We start from the raw sequence: 7,310 nt of genomic DNA, 5'->3' as shown, positions 1-7,310 counted from the left end.
AACTGGCAAACAGTGGGTCAATCCGGCTAGGATATCTGCACAATGAATGTTGTTTGTGTAGTTTTAGTTCAATAATAATATTAAAAATCTGAAGATACTATGTAGAGACCCAAATTTTCTGATTTTTGTTAAAATAATTCCAAAGACCTAGAAATCATGGATCTACTTTTACCCCTGACAGTAAGTAGGTGCTGGGTAACAAAGAATACCACACTTAAGCAGGATTTACCACCTCCAGGTTGACACTCGGCCAGCTTCTCTCATTTTCAACAGCTCCTCTAAGTTTTTAAGTCTGTGAACCTCACTTTAGACAAAATTGGCTTCAAGATAATTGAAATGTTCAGAATAAGGAATAGCCACTCAAAAACTGTAAAATGGTCATCAATATGGCTGAAATACTTTCATATGAAATAATTTAATACATTTGTTATTAATGTGTAAAAATATTTCATTAAGATGAATATTACTTGGGTAAATTTATCCAGAGTTAAAATTACTGTACAGTAACCAAAAGGATACCTAAACCATTAATTTTCTATCTGGGTACCTTTTGTTAAATGGGGAATAACAAGGAAATAGCTCCAAAAACTGTGCCTTACTCTTTCCCCTTCAGAAACTCAGAGGAAAATGGCAGCAGGAAATCATTCCACAGTGACCGAGTTCATCCTCGCTGGGCTAACAGAACAGGCAGAACTCCAGCTGCCCCTCTTCCTCCTCTTCCTGGGAATCTATGTGGTCACGGTGGTGGGGAACCTGGGCATGATCACACTGATTGGGCTCAGTTTTCCCCTGCACACCCCCATGTACTATTTCCTCAGCAGATAGTCCTTCATTGATCTCTGCCAGTCCTCCATCATTACCCCCAAAATGCTGGTGAACTTTGTGACAGAGAAGAACACCATCTCCTACCCTGAATGCATGACTCAGCTCTATTTCTTCCTCATGTTTGCTGTCTCAGAGAGTTACATGTTAGCTGCAATGGCATATGATCGTTATGTTGCCATCTGTAGCCCCTTGCTTTATAATGTCATCATGTCCCATCAGGTCTGTTTCTCCCTGATTTTAGGAGTGTATATTATAGGCCTGGTTTGTGCTTTTGCTCATACATGCTGCATGTTTAGGGTTCATTTCTGCAAATTTGATGTGATCAACCATTATTTCTGTGGTCTTCTTCCGCTTCTACAGCTCTCCTGCTCTAGTACCTATGTCAACAAATTACTGATTCTATGTGTTGGTGCACTTAACATCTTTGCCCCCATCCTGACCATCCTTAGTTCTTACATCTTCATCATTGCCAGCATCCTCCACATTCGCTCCACTGAGGGCAGGTGCAAAGCCTTCAGCACTTGCAGCTCCCGTATGTTGGCAGTTGTGATCTTTTTTGGTTCTTTAGCATTCATGTACCTCCAGCCATCATCAGTTAGCTCTGTGGACCAAGGAAAAGTGTCCTCTTTGTTCTACACTATTCTTGTGCCCATGTTGAACCCCTTGATCTACAGCCTGAGGAATAAAGATGTCCATGTTGCCCTGAAGAAAATTCTAGACAGAAGAATATTCTAGTGATAGAAATAATATGATAATAATTTATTAGATCTAGGTTATCAACTATTACATTGTATGAATTGGTATGATTCATTTTGGTCCATCTGTCAACATTTTTCCTCATTTGGTAGGATTCTATTGACATTATTTCTTTTTTCCATGATTTTTTTTTTTTTTTTGGTGAGGAAGATTGGCCCTGAGCTAACGATCTGTTGCCAATCCTCCTCTTTGAGCTTGAGGAAGATTGGCCTTGAGCTAACATCTGTGCCAATCTTCCTCTACGTTGTATATGGGACGCCACCACAGCATGGCTTGATGAGCAGTGTGTAGGTCTGTGCCCAGGATCCAAACCCATGAACCTCAGGCCGCTGAAGCAGAGTGCACGAACTCAACCCTTATGTCACCCAGCAGGCCCCAATCTGTCATTGACTTTTGATAGTTTTATTATGTGTCTTGGAAAAGGTCTTTTTGTGTTGAGGTAATTGTATGTTCTATTGTCTTCATGGATTTGTGTATGTACTTCCTCCTCCAGATTTGGGAAGTTCTCAGCTATTATTTCTTTAAATAAGTTCTCTGCTGCCTTCTCTCTCTCTTCTCTCTCTGAGGTACTCGATATCCTTATGTTTCCCATTCTAATGGAGTCAGATAATTCTCACAGAATTTCTACATTTTTTTTTTTTAAATCTTAGTTCTCTCTCCTCTTCTAACTGCATTATTTCTAGTTTTCTAACTTTAAGCTCCGTAATTCTCTCTTTTATATGGTCTGCTCTATTTCCAATGCTTTCTAATGTGTTCTTCATCTCATTTATTGTATTCCTCAGCTCCAGAATTTCTGCTTGGTTCTATTCTAGAGTTCCAATTTTTTTTGTAAAGTCTTTCTTTTGTTCATTAATTTTGTTTCTCAGCTCATTGAACTGCCTTTCTGAGTTTTCTTGTAGCTCATCGAGTTTCTTCATGACAGCTATTTCAAATTCCTTATAAGGTAGTTCACAATCTTCCATGAATTTATATTTGGATTCTGGAAAATTGTTATTTTCTTTTTGTGATGCTGTGTTACCATGGCTTTCGTGGTGCTTGTTGAGTTATTCCTCTGCCAGCACATTTGTGGTAACAATCACTTTTCTTATTTAGGTATAGATTTGTTTGTTTTGATTCTAACTATTCAACCAGTTAGAGATTATAGGCCTTCCTTTTCTTTTTCAGTGGGTAGCGATATAGCACTAGTTTTTGGTTTCTCTTATCTGAGCTGCTTCTACTTATATTTGAGGTTTAACACTTTTCATCCTCCACCACTTCCATTAGGAATGTCAGTGGGTGATGCCCCCTGAAGCTCTGGGGGTCACTGATGCCTTGCTGTTGATGGTATCACTGCAGTCATTGACTTTGCTGCTATGGGTACAGTGATGGCTGATGCCTCCGCCACATCCAAGATCACCTGGGTTGGAAGGACTGTCACCGTGATGGGGGAAGGTGGAGGGTGGGGAGGGAGCCAGGTTTGTAGAACACCTCCTCTGCTTTTGGTGTTTCTTTGTGGCTGCATGCACTGCAGTGTTTAGTAGGCTGGAATCATGTGTGTTCCTCCGCTGTTGCTACCAGACTCTATGCTGCAGCCAGGGGCCCAGGATCTCAGGGTTCCACTCCTTGTAGCCATAGGTGCTGCCATTGTGCTGAAGTCACACATGCACCTTCACTGCTGCCCACCAGGTTCTGTGGGGCTGAGTGTGGATGGCTCATCTGTCATACCTTGGGGCCAGGATCCTCGGCACCACCTCTGCTATTCCTCTGGTTCACCTCCTCTATTTATTCCAACCCACTCAACTTCATTGTACCGATATGTTGATCTCTTTGGTGTCCTGGTATGTTTGACAATGTAGCCTTTGTTGAGTTATGGATTTTTTTTGCTCACTCTAGATTGAATGAGAGACACCATGGGAGTGTCTCATGCTACCATGATGATAATATCACTCCCAGAAAGTAGTTTTTAATGACAAAAGGTTTCAGTGGAGAAAGGAAATCTTTTCAACAAATGGAGCTGGATTAATTGGAAATCTAATGAGGAAAAAAATTTTAATGTACACTTCATACCACACACATACACACACTTACCACTTAATTCAAAATGGATCGTAGGCTTAAGTATAAGATCTGCAAATATCCATTAATAGAAAATATCTTGTGCTTTATTTTCCAATGGAGTGTTACTCATCAATAAAGGAATGAACTGTTGATACACACAGGAACATGGATGAATGTCAGAATAATTCTTCTAGACAGAAAGAGCCAGACCTCCACCCCATCCAAAAAGAAAAGTACATCTAAATGATTCTATCCATACAGAATTCTAGAAAAATCAAACTAATCTATATAGAAAGAAAGAAAATCCTTTTTTGCCTGGGGGTAGGTGTGATAGATTACAAAGGGGTAGGGAAAAAAGTTTGTAGATGCTGGATACATTCATTAGCTTGATTTTGATAATGGTTTTACATATATGTATATATGTAAATATTTATATATGCATATGTATAGACAGATGGATAGATATATAACACTTAATGAGTTATATATTTTAAATATAAGTAGATAATTGTATGTCAATTATATCTCAATAAAGCTCAACAGCTCTCAAATATAAATTTGATATCTATTTTAAAGAAAACAATAGATTGAACAATTTTCATTAAGTACATTTTATCAGAAGACGTAATTTGTACTTGATCACTAATTCAGCTAAATCTTCTTATCTTTTTTTTTAGTACACAGTCATATGTAAAAAAAGCATTTAAATTACATTATTGGATGTAGAAGACTTTCCAATTTTAATTACATTAAAAATCTCTTGTCGAGGACACTTCAATTAACTGTTTGCTATTTTCAAAGTGAAAGCATGCACTTATTTCCTAATTTCTTCTAATATGCTCTCAGTGAAAGCTTCTGTTCATATCTGATTATAACCTTTAAAATATCAGAACAGAAAAACTCCTTTTATGCTTTAAACTCTTCTAGTTATTTAAAAAGAGACAAATCCATAAGCAGCTCACCATGCTTTATTTCTCCTCCTTATTTTGGGGAAAAAAGTTTCTATAGCAACCACCATGATTCCACTTGAAATATATTTTAAGGTGAACAAATCAATTATACATGTATATATGTATATATATATTTATTCTTTTACATATATGTATATATACAAAAGAAAAGTTAAGTGTAGAAGCCAAAAGTAGCTTTTTCCTCCTCTTCATAGCCCTTCCCATTCCACAATATACGCCAATCTATCTAATTCTAGTCTGAAAGTTATCAAAAGGATAATTTTTTTATTTTGCAAATATGTCAGATTTTCTTCAACGACAAAAATGATAATAAGGCCCAATTATTTAGTTAATTCAGCAGTTTATTTTATCTTATTTTGTTACAGTATGCCTACATTAATTTATTCTTGCTGAGAAGAAGACATGGCCTAAGTTCTGATAGCAGACATGCACAACATGAAGCATGGCCTAGAAACTTAAGCTATAGTGACTCTGTCATTGGTGCTTGTTTCGGTTCTTCCCAGTATAATGGACCACAGAAGAGGGGGAGACTGGGAGTTCACCGCCCTCCTTACAGATGCGTGTCTAAATTCTGCCTTTACAAATTAATGTGTTCATGGCTTCTAAAATCTAATTTCAAATGCAAATTATCCTAGAAATAAACAAAATGAGATAACTGCCTAAGTAAAAGAGGTCTCTGTTCAAGTGATAGGGAGGAAGGGAACCAAGAATGCAGAAGAGAAGACATCAATGACAAATTTTGCTCTGGATTTTAATTTGGCCAAAGACCAGCCTAATATGCTCATATCTCTTACGGAACAAGCCACCTTGCTGACTAGTCATGTTTTACTGATTGCCTACTTTATTTCAGGCATAATTTTCATTGTTAATTCTGTAAAGACAACTAATCCATGGTCTTTGACCTGTAGCACTTGAGAAATCAGTGAAGAACCAGACTCACAGAGAATTATTCATAAAAAAATATGGGAATAACAACAGCAGACACTTACATGGGGCTTATAATGTGCTAGGCATCAATTGAAGCACATATATATATTTACTACCTCATTTAATTCTTGTAACTAAGTAATATGGTTGATATTATCTCATTGTACATAGAAGGAAACTGTGGCATAGAGAGGATAAATATCTTCTTAAATGTTTCAGAATTAGGAAAAGACAGAGCCAGGATTAGAGCCCAGGCAGTCTGACTTAATGAACTTTCCCTTAACCGTTCCACGCAAAATTCTACAGCTGTCATATTCACACAGGTGCCATAAAATCACAGAGCTGTGAGTTATGAATTCTGCCTTGGGGATCTAGGAAGGCTTTGCAGAAAGGGTTACATGAGAGTCAGACCTTTAATGATGCACAAAATCTGTCATGAAACAGAAGAAATGAAAGGATCAATGAATGTCAGGCAAAGAGGTTAGAGGAAGTACTTGTCAGTCAGAGGGAAGTGAGCAATGGACATAGTCATGCATAACAGGAAGACAGGAGAGACTGGTAGAAAGAAAACTAGGCAGGAGAGTTGAATTTCATAAAGTGAAGGACACTATGTAAAGCTAAGGAACCTCAATTGCAGAATAAGCTGTGGACAATAGGGATCCATTCCAGGTGTTAATGACAAGTGACACCAGTCTGTACTGAGAGTACCCGGCCAGCCCAGGCATTGCACGTGCATTACATCAGCGAAATGCAGACAGCTCTGTTCTTGGGCACTGCTTCACACTTCACATCCACTGAACTTTTCATTTGGGCTCACACCAGTCATGCTCACAGGCCTCCCCTACCCTGCAACATACATCCTAGGCCCTTTCTCTTTCATTTTCTGAGCTCATGTAGCAAACATGTGGTACAGCTGGGGCAAAATCATAAGATTTCTGGTTTCTCTGTTTTCATTCTTTCCACTACATCACTAATTTTTTCTTCAGTCAGAATTATATTCTATTTTGCTTTATGTTACCATGCTGACTGATACACCTCTAGAGTTCTTTAATTTTCTAAGGTTAAATGCACAAGTCCCTGTGCATGCCAATCTACATAAGCTGGAAAGTGATGGAGGTAAAGAGGTAAGCTTCAGGAGAAACAGAGAACCTCCTTTAGAAAATGATTCCTAGTCTGAGTGAATGATAGGGCCACAACAACCCCTGAAAGAACCTGGAACAATCCTGGAAGAACAGTTTAAGACATATTTTATTTTACTGAGTGGAAAACTTCATAGTTAGCAAGATGTGATTGATGCTTATATAAACTACAGCACCATTGCACTCATGGTCAGTGAAACACTGAGAATCTCCATACCATCTGTTCACAGACCCAAAGGATCATTATCACTGAGCTTCTTTCAACCACCAAAATTCTCCAGCTAGTGATTTGTCATCAATGCAGCCACTTACTTTGTGTTCCGTGCCAATGTTAGTAAAATGTTCTTTTCACTGATGTCCAGACAACCAAATATAAATGCTCATCCAGAGGCTCTTCTACTCAGACTCCATGACATGACCTTATGCAAGTTGCCCTTTACTTCTCTGCTCAAACCTTCTCTGTCTCCTCGCCTATCTCCTCTTCCTCCAAATCATCGCTCAGTTAAGTCATTACTCATTCTTTCAATAATGTCTTTTGCTTTGCACTTTTTAAAAAATACATAAAAACGGAATTGGGATGAGGTATCTGCAGTGCTAATTTATGGGATAAAGTGTGTAGGCAGAGAATATTATAAACCGCGCTTTGTGCTCATCT

The 7,310-nt window shown here is 38.2% G+C and overlaps 1 pseudogene; it reads left to right on the top strand.

The window, feature by feature from the left end:
- Nucleotides 1-606: 606 nt before the first annotated feature.
- On the top strand, nucleotides 607-1,560 carry LOC131407855 (olfactory receptor 8G1-like; annotated as a pseudogene).
- Nucleotides 1,561-7,310: the final 5,750 nt, after the last annotated feature.

The sequence above is a fragment of the Diceros bicornis genome, chromosome 7 (genome assembly GCF_020826845.1).
Source record: "Diceros bicornis minor isolate mBicDic1 chromosome 7, mDicBic1.mat.cur, whole genome shotgun sequence".
In the NCBI taxonomy this organism is placed as follows: Eukaryota; Metazoa; Chordata; class Mammalia; order Perissodactyla; family Rhinocerotidae; genus Diceros; species Diceros bicornis.
Note: the sequence above shows the minus strand (reverse complement) of the source record. Positions and strands in the feature narration are given on the sequence as shown.